Below are 13,878 nucleotides of genomic sequence, written 5' to 3'. Positions count from 1 at the left end.
CGTGAAATGTTTATCATAGATAACAGTGTCAGTAAGAGATAAGAAAAGATATAATTATCAATAATGAACGCAGTAATTCTCTGATAATGAAAATGTCAAAAATTCGAGCCGGTGAACGAATCAATTAACAATGATGAAAGATGGACATTTCGATACACAATTTGGTATTAAAACCTGCATTTATCTGACATGTGATCAGTGTAATAAGGTTTCCAGTACCGTTGATAACCCGATGCATTACTGTTCAGGATTAAATTGTTTCAATCAAGGAAATTGAAACACGTAATCGTAATGTGATTACACATTTTTTTTTTATCTGGAGCGAGGATGTTTTATTTCTATTTCTGTTCTGTCAAATTATGAGCTTCATATTACTATTCTTGTATTACAATTATATATTTTTTATCAGTTTGGGTTGCTTTCATGCAACGACACCATCGCCAGCTGCACGTACATCTGGTGTCTTTGTTCAGGCTATAACACATCAACGCGTTGATCAAACTACTACAACAACAAAACAACAAGACAAGAAAAAGATATTCCCTCAAATACGCACACTCCAAATTCAAACTACATTTTAAATGAACACCCTTGCATGCACTATGATTACTTCATAAAATGTGACTATAAATACATTTTAGACTTGTTAGTGTGGTCCAATGAAACATAGATTTCACAGAACTGACTACTTCAAAACGACCTACAACGTGTAACACCCATATGAAAATAACAAAAACGGGTTTGGTTTATGGCCTATGGTTTAAATTAACACATAATAGAATATTAATAACACTAGCCTCATTAACTGTTATTGAGATCGTTATTGAGACGCGTTATTTCTTATTTGATGTGTGTCAAAACTGTCTTGATATATACGTCTTTTTAACTAGTGTAAATTATATAGGCAAACTGTTGAAGCGTTAAGCCTAATTTGTGAGTAGTTTATTATATATTAATGTCGCGACTAGTTAGGATGGGATGCGGTAACAGGGTCTTATGAGCTCCAACTCTTCTCTCACCATTTATTAATTATTACAAAGAAAAAATAATAACCGGTTACTTGTGATAAAATACAGATTCCAATAAAGTTTTTTGGTAAATTGTAAACAGAAGCGATTCTTTGCCAAGTATTGTATCATATTAATACTATTCATTCAATCGCCGAATTAATTTCAAAATACATCATATGTTTCATTTATTTTCTCAAATCAGTTGCACAGGTTGTATGATCGTTGATACATTAGCCAATGTGGACCTACATCTGAGAATATACTGCTACAAGGTGAGGAAAACTTGACATATTTGTTGTCAAGGTGTGTAAATTAATGATCGTAGTGGTACCGTAATAGCACTGTTTTTGAATCATTTGCTGTAATAGATGCAGCCACGTGGTGTTTTATATTAATACACCTCCCATTGTAACTTCAAAGGTGTAAAATGAACAATGCGAACACGTATTCATAATCACCACACCCGTATTGTATGTACCTTGGTGAATTCAAAAGCGTCGAAGAACGAAGATTTATTAATATACAATTAAAATACCAATGATTGAAAAAATCGCACCCACAAAACATCCAAATGAGCTTATTATTTGTAATAACAAACCTGCATCTTCCTTCCTGTCATATAGGCGGGGAGGGCCTTTGATCTTGTTGATCAATATTTCACTAGTTTGGCTGCGAAAATATCTATACTTTGAAATAGAGCAACATCGATGGGTTGGTGACATCACATTCATATAGTTTAGTATATATCTGTAGACATTATACATACACCCAGTCGACACAGTTTCAGCAATTCGAAGAGTTCATTTTCAACTGAGGGGAAGAAGTATTATAATACTGAATGCATCTCAGATGGCGATCCATTAGAACTGTGGCACCCTCGTAAGCCTCAATGAATTAAAAAAAAACAAAAAAAACTAAAAGTTGGAAGAGTTGGAATACAGTTATAGACTTTATTGGGTTTTATCATTAAGACCCGAGTGATTTTTAATTTCTAATCGTAGCAGGTTGAGTTTGATAAGAAGCTACTTACTACTCATATCAACTGGAAGCCGCCATATGAGTGCTGTCGTCCGCCAAACTACGTTCAAATTACAACTCAACATACAGCAAATACGAAACAAACTTGAACATAATGTTGCCATACAGCGGCGAAATTCATGATTTACTAACGTTTTATGTAACAGGATGTGCAAATGGAGATAGAATTTCACGAAGCGTGCAACCCAATCAGGAAAAAAATCGAGCGAAATAGCCAAATAATAAAAGAAACATGCGTACACAACAAGTCAATCCATCAATATTAACACGCTTTGTGTTCCTCTGGGAATTTATTTACATAACACGTGGGCGAAGGTCTCGGGTTGAGGTAGATATTTGTAAATGTCACACCAACATTGTTTGTCAAGCATGCCACCTCCAAATGCACAAATCTGATTATATTTCATGGCTATGAGATATAATAAATATGATGGTCAATTATCCAAGTTGATAACTCTGAAGCAAGTGTCATCTGAATACTATATCCATTTACTTTGGCTAATAAACTTCACCAACTGTGCATTGTCCCACTATAATTCAGTAGGATGGTAACACTAGGTCCATTCTGATTAAAAACGTACCCTAACCCTGCGTGTGCGTGTATAACTCTATGTAGCGGAACACCTAGCTGTTGTGGGAGATCGCATTTTAATGTTATCTCAGCGATAAAACTGTTTTACAGTAGTTATGGGATATGTTTACAACAAAAGAACTATAGCTTTGAATTCAGGGAGTGAATGCAGATCGTACACATGTAAGTATATATGTGTAGTCAACGGTATATCACCGTACACGGACATACGTATCTCTATATTTCGCTTTGTCATCATCAAACATACTACTAGTAATTCATTATCTGGTGAATTAGACCTTGTCCTGAGATATATTCTCGTGTAATGCAGTGGAGGTTTAGCTGTAGATTCAGTTTTTTAGTTGAAGGTTTCTTCTAGTGAGCAGATCGGTTCAGGGAGAGTAGAGTAGATTGCTATATTAAACTGAAAACGATTGGAAGCAAGATAATGTTTTGGTCTTCTGTTTATACCTTCATCCATTCAAATGTATGAATACTCCTACTTGTGTTAGTCAACTCAATTGGCCCTTCATCAGAGAGTTTTAATAACAGGCTTCGAGTCGTTATTTGAAATAATCTTGTCGTATGACCTCACATTACCCCGACGCCGAGTAATGCAGTGATAAAAACGGTCGCAATTGTATTAATGCTAGGATCGTTAAATTTCAATGAGGATTCATAACACCAGTCAGTTTACTTTGCACGAAACTCCTTGAAGATGCTTTATTATACCTTTTTTTATTTTTATTGTTTAAAGGATGACTACCGGTACTATCTTTAAACAGCCATACGAACTTTATTTCAAAGAAATCTTCATTTCACAAAAATGTTCTCGTAACCGATATATCGAGCATGGCTAGACGTTTCTGAGTCAAAATGTTAACATTCGCTGGTAGCTCAATTACCGTGGTTTTTTTTTTTTTTTTTTTATTTACAATTTTAGGAATGAACTGAAGAAAGCTACATTGAAAACATAACCCTATCCCGATGATTAGCGCGAACTGGAAGGTTCTAAATACTGGAAAACGTTGAATCGGACGAATCAACAAACTTCAGATAAAATCCGTACCTTGAACATGTGAAAACTCGGAAGCTAAAGGACGTTCACGACACTAAATACTGCCGGCCGAGAGCCGTGTCAATCACTCGTTGTCCCGGCTCGTGACCTGAATGGCCCGCAGCATCAGTTAAAATACATTGATAACGAATTTACACTATTTACTCATCGCTATAGTTCATTTCACGTTGATCATGGTAAGTTATCATGTACAAAGCGTAAAGTTATGTTTTTGTAACTTGTGCAATATCTACTTGAAACAATAAAAATATCTAAATACGATGTTATTAACTGAAAATATATTCCATTCTACGTGACATTACCTTCGATTTCTGTGCCTTTTCACTCATTTGAATAATAATGTTATATCATCAAACAAATCATGATTACGCGAACTGTGTTAGTACAATTTTGCTGATTTTCTCAGAGATTGAAGGTGGATAAAAAACAAACGTACTGTTTTAGTTAGCATTTGGATTTCTTGATCTGTGAAAAGTGAGTGCCTTATTGTGCTATACAATTAAATAATTAAGGACCTAAATAATTCGGCAAAAAGCTAGTTCACGTTTTACATGAGATCATTGTAGTATTCTTTTAATTTTGATTTCATGCAGATCTAAACTATATCAGTTAACAAAACTATATATTTGGCATTCACGTTACGTATTTTATGTCGGCATGTAAATATTGTTACGCGTTATTCAGTACTATTTTTAACAGGATTTTTTTGTTTTATCCACAAAATACTACTTAATCAAACTACTACTTAATCAAACTGACAATTTTAACAGTTTTTAGTCTTTGTAGTATAATATAGTATTTCGAAAGATGTGATATATGCACGAGGAAATATAACATAATATAATATAACGACTTGAACATAACATATGCATAAAACATAGAATGATTAGCATATCAGCTGGTCATATCTCTAATGCTACTTGTGAATGGGGATTTGTTTCAATATCCGACGTCATAGTTTGTCTAACGTATTATTAACCGCCTCCTTTTCAACAGAAAGGAAATAATTGCACGTCGTTGTGTTTAAATGAGTAATGTTACAAAATGTCATGGGAATAAAAAAACGTCCACACAACGGATTATACAGCTTACAACACTTTATTTAAGAGCTGTTTGCATCTTTACTCCCTTTCACCTTAAGATCTTGGTCGTACATACTAATGACCATATAGTCATTAAATTGTAACCATATGACTTTAATAATTGCCAGATTTACAGGGTAGAATTTTATCTTAGTCGAACTGTTGCTCCTACACCAAGCGAAAGTCGAGTTCGGCCGGTCCATCCAGAGCCGAGCGGAACAGTTTCCTCTGTCACTCGGAAATCAAAATATTCTCAATGTGTGTGTATCTGATCTAAACCTAGACGTTCACACCCTTAGGATAGTAAAGAAGACAAGTAAGAATGCAACGAACGATTTGTGTCAATTGCCGCCGACGGAATACGTAACAGAAATTACAAACTATATCGACTCCTGAGATTTGATTTGAATCTCTGATAACTGGTTGTCTGAGTTTGAATGAAACGTCATTTGAAAAGAAGGCGAGGAAGTGATTTCCGGTGCGTTTACACTTTCGTGTCAGACAGGTTGGGGACCAATCCTATCAGGACACCTCGATCCCGAGCTCAGCTCGAGCAGAACGCGTTAATACGTCGATTTTTGCTGGCTCTAGCCGTCTCATATTTGCGCATTAACGTCGTTTCCCTGCTTGCATCACACATTGTGATTACGCATTTTGCCACAGCTCACTGGGAATCGAATAATCCAGCTCAGCCGTCGTATTTGTTTTATTATACATGGGCCATATAGAAGTGAGACAGCGATGTTTTTTTTTTACCCTAGAGTATGTTTCAGATCTCCAGGGCGATGGTTAAAATATCCGATGTAAGCGTGATTGAAAGGCTCAAAATCGAGCAACCTAAATACAATCAATAGACGGCAACAACGAGATAAATACGCCTCGAATGCGAATGCGAAAATATTGAAAGATTGCGTGAAAGCCGTTCTGAATAATTAAATGTCAAAAGCAAGGGGCTAACGTGGATATTATGTTTTGCACACGCGTGATTAGATCACCACAGTGAAGATTTACAAACGTATTATAATTCACTGCCCGGTTTTGAAATGCCGCATTCTCATTGGTCGATCAGTACCACGTGCAGACCTGTTATCGGACACTGTATGTGCTCGACGCTCGTCAACATTCAATTTTTCCCAAAATTTGCAGTTTAAAAAAAAATCCAACATTAATTTGTTCAGGTTAAATAACTCTGGTCATATTAATCTGGAATTGTGTGTATGTCTGTGTGCCGTATCTGTGTGCCGTATGCTCTGAACGTCTTAGTGTAACTAAAACACACGCATTCTAACAACACTGTATATCTTTTTTTTTCTCAGGCAACCGAATATTTTGTTTACATCAACAGTTTTACAATTGAAATAAAAAAAAAATCGCCACACTCTATTATTACGCAATAACAAGGCAAAATAGAAAGCGCGTATATGAGGTTACGAGGACACAGAAGACAGTACAATGGGAGTATCCACCGACGCGCAGCGGCGTTCGATGCGACGGCGTATTGTCTGAGTGCATACTTTGCGGTAGTCTCGTAATAACCTTATTAATAACGTAATACCCTTACTAATAATAACGCAATAACCTTATTAATAACCCAAATAACCTTATTCCTCCCAATGATACATAATGGGAATGCCGAAATCCAAAACAGATTCAGCTTTGTGTAGAGTCCGATCAAGGCCTGGTGCAGCCATGACAAATGCATAATACTATAAGGTTATTGCGAAGATACCCCAAATTATGCACGAAGACAGACTGAGTACAGTGGCAGTATCGACCGACGTGCAGCGGAGGTCGATGCGACAGCGTACTGTCTGAGTGCACACTTTGAGGTATCGTCGTAATAACCTTATTATTATACATCTTTTCCTACCACAGATACATCATGGGAATGCCGAAATCTAAAAAGTTTGGAACAAAATCAGCGAACTTCTTTGTGTGAAGTCCGGTCAAACTCTGGTGGCAGCCATGTTTGTTTTTATTATTAGAAGACGCTTACGCGCGTAATAATTCCATATTTGGAACTCGCATTTCCTAATATGGTAGGATGAAAAACCTCGTAAAATACCGCAAAATTACGGCACGCTGTAACTTATGGCGTTACGGTGACAGATGTATAATAATGTTATTCATTACAATGCTTCGAGTGATGAATCAATCTATATCAACTTTAAAGTTAAAAAAATAACGACAATCGATCAAAACTAAATGAAAAAAATAAATTAACAACATAAAGATAATTAAAAAAATCAATTTTGGTTTTTAAACCTACCTTGTTACCCTGCAAAATAGTGCGATGCACGAAATTCTATTTAAATTCCGCCTTAGCGACCATAACTAGAAAATTGAGACTGCCAGTCACAAAAGAATACCCCTTGCTAATAGATTATGCCTTTGTGATCGGAATTAATATAAGATGAGTACAATTTGTAGCCTTGCTAAACAACAGTGGTCGAACACACCCTGTAGTAAGGTACCCGCAGTATTTTGCATTTGTTTTCCATCTTTATATAGTATAATAATTTATTCTTAATATTATTTGTTCTTTGTAATGTATTGGCTTAGTTTTTTTTGTATTTTATTTGTATTTATTTATTTATTTATTTATTTATTTATTTATTTATTTATTCATTTTTAAACCTTTTATACTTTCTTAAACATCAGTAGCCATTGCTAATCCCTCCGGGGAATGTGTAAGTGTTAATACAATTATTATTATTTAATTAATGACCACAATAATGACCTCGCACATTAGTGATTGACCTTGGCTAGATGTTTTTAGAGGGGTGACCCGCTAGAAGTATTCGCAGTGACTCCGGATTTTTCATTTTCACACTTTCACACATGTTACTGTCAGGAAGGTTTAATGTCTTGTTTGTATTTTTACAATGTGGTATAGGAGTTTATTGTCAAAATATATACGGGGGCTTGCATGCGTATTGAACTATAGAAAATATTACTTTTGTCACCTAACTGTACGTTTTGACGACTCATATGCGATTGTAAAATTAATTTCCACTTGCTGTTTATCATCCGTTTTTCGGTATCCCACAATGTCTGGTAATTAACTACTATTTTTCAAAATTTGCCAGCCTTGCTTCTACTCCTATATTGCCCTTAACAATGAATGTTAATGCAGATATATTGCAAATAACACAACAATATACATTTCCCTTGACATTACCTTGCATTACACAACAGTCTTTGTGCTGAGGCAGTTATGATTCACAACCATTACAAGTTCTCTTGTTCTAGTTGTAATGCTTTATATGAGCCGTTGCATGTATGATTAAGGGGTTAGTCGCCGCCAACAAGAACATACCGCATTATATAGTCTCACTCGTTTTTATAGTCTCACAGATCGCTGTGGCGACTCGTGTGAATTTCGAACATATAAACTCGTCATATGCACGGTAATTTCATGTTGAAGTTATATGGATACATCCTGTTATTAGCACAATATGACGTCACACGATTTCCTCGGACAGTATATTACACCATTTCTGATTTCAGAACTATAGAAACATGATTGGAACTGCTTTCCGATTATAAATATTGTAATACGATATGTACCAGTATTTACATGCGTTCAACCATATACATTTTCGATTTAAATTCTATATTGGCGATTTCGCCGTTTCCCGACCCCCCCATGACAACGCACAAGGTTACCCCAATACTGCCACTACTGTTTGCCGATTCACTATTGACACCGCCGACAGAACTACTACACACTTTAATGAGCATTTTGGCAGATGAGGATGTCAAGATATAAAGATCCGCCTTGAAATGAACCAATAGTGAATAATGCTTAGCAGTTCTGAAGATCTATGGAATTGTGGGTCTCTGTTATCACAAAAAGGACTGAAATATAATTGAGAAAGACCGGCACAGGTGAGAACATCGCTGTGATATAGTGTATGTACATTATACGACATCGTAAGTCATCCGTTGGAATTTTGACGAGAATGAAGAAAATGTTCTTCAGTTTGGCAAGTATTTTAGGTGTGGCTGGACTGATAATTGATGATATAGTGAATTCAATACACCTTGCCAGGGTGATTTGCCAGCATACTGAATACATGTATGCAGACAGTACTTTTTTAATTACACACATGGGTAAATTCCCGGCATCAGAATGTTGGAATCGAATAACGAAATGCGTAGACAGGGAGGTGTATAGTATTATTAGTATTTCAAAATGGGATCATTGTATTTCGCAAAAAAAAACAACTTGAAGAATGAAGAAAATGTTCTTCAGTTTGGCAAGTATTTTAGGTGTGGCTGGACTGATAATTGATGATATAGTGAATTCAATACACCTTGCCAGGGTGATTTGCCAGCATACTGAATACATGTATGCAGACAGTACTTTTTTAATTACACACATGGGTAAATTCCCGGAATCAGAATGTTGGAATCGAATAACGAAATGCGTAGACAGGGAGGTGTATAGTATTATTTGTATTTCAAAATGGGATCATTGTATTTCGCAAAAAAAAACAACTTTTTTTTTCGTACGAGAAAGGTGAATGAACTCAGGTTAATTATGTCTATCAATTACGCAATGCAATTATCAGTGTATTATTGTCAAAGCATTAATGACTAATTTAGTTGATGGCTTATTCACATACGGTTAATGTGATTGTTATCTGTACACGCTAATGGGAATTCCGTGACTACTCTGCATTTTTATTCCTGAAGTATCCCACCGCTGCCATTATGTAGTTTTTTTGTTTATGTTGGAATTAATTCAGCGCCGTCAAGTAATTTTACTCGGTGGCGTCCGTAGTGGTGTCAGTAGTGTATGATCAGTGCTCTGTCTGAAACTTAACTGGTGAATCACACTGATGGCACATTGAGATAGGGTGGAAGTATTGTATAATATGAGGTTATTACGAGTTATCTTCGTAATAACCTTATTAATATACATCTTTTCCATCCAAGGATACATCATGGGAATGCAGAAATCCAAAAAGCTTCTTTGTGTGAAGTCCGGTCAAACCCTGATGTCAGCCATGTTTGTATTTATTATTAGAGGAGGCTTAGGCGCGTAATCATTCCATATTTGGAATTCGCATTTTCTTATAAGGAGGGTGAAAATACCCAGTAAAATAACGCAAAATTACGGCACGCTGTAACTTATAGCGTTACGGTGACAGATGTATAATAAACAGCATTAATCTAAACTCTGCATGCGGTTCATATGGCGAGACACAGCGATTTTCGGATTTGGCCAGAATTAAAATAAACCATTTCATTGTGTTAACGTTAAGCCGTAAGACGTTACAGTAAATGATGACAGTTAAAGAGTGGTTGTGTTAAAATATTTTGTGGAAGATGCATATTGCACTGGAACGGTACGGGAGTGAATACAAAGTTTAGAGTGGATGTGATTGAAACACTCTAGTTAAATGTGGCAGAGCCCTGCTAGAAATGAATCTTTTTCACACAAATGGTGGTAATAACAATATAGTACCAGGGCAAAATGTAGCAAATGGATGTACAGATGTACAGCTCCACCCATGAAATTAACTCATGGAATACAACTCTTTAGATAGTTATTAAGGGATATTGAATATTGGGTCTTCGTTACGACAGAAAGGGCAGGACATCATTGAGAGGGATTGACACTGGCGAGAAACAATAGCTATCAGAGACGGGTACGGACTTTTGCATGGGATGGGGGCGAGATCTGCTCACCATCCCTCGCGCAGAAGCGGGGCATGATTCCCCGGAAAAATGAAATCTAGACCCTCTGAAACGCCATTTTCTGCATTTTGAGGGAACAATTTTGCTGACACAAAACCAGCTTGATTTAGGGTCCACTCCCTCATTGCCGCCGCTCTCGGTTATGGTATACACTTTGTGCATTATACTATATTGTATGTGGAATACATAACATGATCTGTAGTTTTATAAGTACTGGATGAGATATTGCCAGATTGAAGCCACATTAAATATGTATTATTTGCCAGCATACGAAATACACATGTGTAGACTTGAGTGCTCTTTAAATGTACAGTGGTAAATTAATTCATCGGGATATTGGAATTGAATGTTGGAATATGTAGATAGGGAGTTGACTACTAGTAGTAGTATTTCAATTTGCGATCGTATTTCTAATTTTGATTATCAAAGCTTTAACGAGGAAATAAGTTAATGGCCGACTCACATACAGTTAATATGATTGTTATCTGTACACGCTAATGGGAGTTTTGTGATTACTCTGCATTTTTATTCCTGAAGTATCGTGCCACTGCCTCCATGTGGTTGTTTTCGTTTCTCTTGATATTCGGCGTCGTCAGATACCTTGAATTGGTAGAGCCCGTAGTAGTGTGTGATGTGTTTTTTTCTGACTGAAACTTAACTTGTGAATCACACTGTAATCATATTGAGATAGGATGGAAGTACACACAATGCTTAAACTGTGATTGTGGTTCATATGTTGAGTCATAGTGATAAGATTTTTTTCCCCGGCAAATATACTAAACTTACTATTCTTTACAAATGTGATTGTCCTCCAAATATATTGTTGCGGCACACAGCGGAAGGCAGCTATGCAGAAAATTTGTATACTTAACAGTATTTTTTAACTGCTTAGCATAATTTTTTCAATGATACTTACAATATTTGCACAAAGGTATATCTTGGAAGTAACCAACTGAGAATGCCGTTTTAAATAATAAACAGTTGTTAGTGAACACCAATCAGGTCCTGGAGCAATCCCTATGATTTGCAAGTTGAATTGAAAAACAATTGTTGTAACGGTTGCTTTGTGTGAATTGACCCAACATTCTATACTGATGATTTTGGATTACCATGTCAGTAGGATAATACTAACATATTGTACGGGTTTCTGTCTCTCATCATTGCATATATGATAAACTTAATTTTAATTAGCAGTGTGTTCCAGTGTCTAAACAGAAGACACAAAGCAGACAAATAATGTTGTAGCATCGATGAATATGACTATACTCAAAGCACGCGTTTTGTTAACATTTTCTTTTCTTATTAGAACCATCGCCTTTCATAAATTCACAACTATGGGTAACAACAATTTTAGATATGCCATTATTGGTAATCAGATTGTATCGTATTTTAAACAAAAGAAACGCAATCAATGGGGCAGACTACGCGAGTTGAAAATAAATACATTGCGACACGAGGTCTCACCTGCCCCTTTCACTCATGCACTTATCCACACTAATTATGCAATTCCAAACACTTCCATAGGGAATTATGTTGACAACGATAAAACACTGCGAGGTAAAATGTAAATCAGGGTTTTAATTAACGCAACTAACGCAATATCGCAACATTAAGCACTGTGAAAGTGAATAAAATCGAATGAACCATCAAACTGAAATTTCAAAAAAACACATTGATATGCATGCGCCAACGGTAACGACCTCCTTGTGCCAATCAAACATGAACCCGATGTTTAGAAAAACAAAACTAATTCGATACACAACGGCGAAGAAACCCTGGGAAGAATTTATCAGCGATGGTGGGGGTATATAGTGGATCTATGCATGTATGTGTGGGTGTGTTTGTGTGAGTGATGGGCATGCGATACTTCGTGCCGAAACGTAATATTTATTTCTAATGGGCTTGCCTTTGATTGCGTTTATTTATTTATTTTTAATTCTCGATATGTATCACTGCCTTTTTTGTTGTTTCTCGTAACCGAAGGTCCACGCTGTCAAGTCAAGTGCCAACTGTAACATTATTGCAGATAAACACGTGGTCGAGACTTGAGTAACTGTGATGATATTTACTGTTAGCGTTTGACCAAAAGTGCTTACAGATAGACGCAATAATATATCAATAATCAACTTCTACGCTTCGTTGACAATTATGATAACCTTGACATTATTATTGGCGTTCCCGGATGACATACATTCTAATACATATCATGTATATTTGCAGGAATATATTGTAGACTTAATGTTCATAATCGAATGTATTAATAATGTTTAATATGCTTTGTGCTCATTACATTGTAAAATCATTGTAAGAAAGAGTGTTATTGGGTAACGCCATAACAAGTAAGCTGGCATATGCTTACGATATTGGAGACATGTACTTAACTAGAGTTTGAATACAAACATTGCATGATTGTAAGAAACAGCAAATAGAAATTAATATAAAATGTGAGACTATATATTAGACTGCAAAGTCAAGTTGTTTAAGATATTTGATGATATTTGTTTAATCTTTTAATAACTCACAGTTACTGGTCATACACGACAGAAACAATTTACCTGTCACGTGATTCATGATTTGCATATTCAATTAGATTGCATATATTATGTACGTAGCAATACATGTTCATAGTTTGTGGTTAGATAAAAGACCACAGTCTTTCAGCTATCTTGCATTTTTACCATATTGCTTTATTTAAGACATGAATATTATTTCACCTAATTGCTACTGGGGCTTTAACAATGACTTGCTGGCTGGTTTCCTTGAAATAGACATTTGTGGGAAAAGAAACATAAAATTAGAATAATAAAAATTCAAGTTATAGCCGCGGGTAGTCGACCTATTTTCGGCCTTCTGATATCTCCCGAGTTAAGCTGCACAACTGAACGACAGAAAAAGAAAGGAGGCCATTCAAATGCTTTGTACTGATTACCGTAAAACCTTATTTGTGTAAACTATTTTTTTTACAAGTGCATGAATTTCTAGGATACTAATGAGAATCGTGCTTTTATTGTTTGTGGATTGACAGATGATCGATTGAAAAATTGAGTGAATTTCTATCATTTCATTTCATTCCGATCTAATCACCAAATGACAATGGGTCAATTGATTGGCCAATGAAAAACGTGCAATCACGTTCCAGGTCATTGATTTTGTCATATATATTTATAAATATATGAATGATAAATGCCAGATTTACCGTTTAAAATGGCGGCCATAATCGGTCACAGTCTTACGCATTATCTTGTGTTTACGAACGAGAGGTTACGATCTTACCATGTTCTGAAATCAAATTCATTAATCATTATTATAGCCATACATCTGTAGTTGCGTTAGTTTCGTGACTGGGTTGATTTGGGGTTAATGTTTTGGTGAAATCGTTATGCTGTCAAG

The sequence above is a fragment of the Saccoglossus kowalevskii genome, chromosome 18 (genome assembly GCF_978046115.1).
Source record: "Saccoglossus kowalevskii chromosome 18, keSacKowa6.1, whole genome shotgun sequence".
NCBI classification, from domain to species: domain Eukaryota; kingdom Metazoa; phylum Hemichordata; class Enteropneusta; family Harrimaniidae; genus Saccoglossus; species Saccoglossus kowalevskii.
This window is presented reverse-complemented; position numbering follows the sequence as displayed.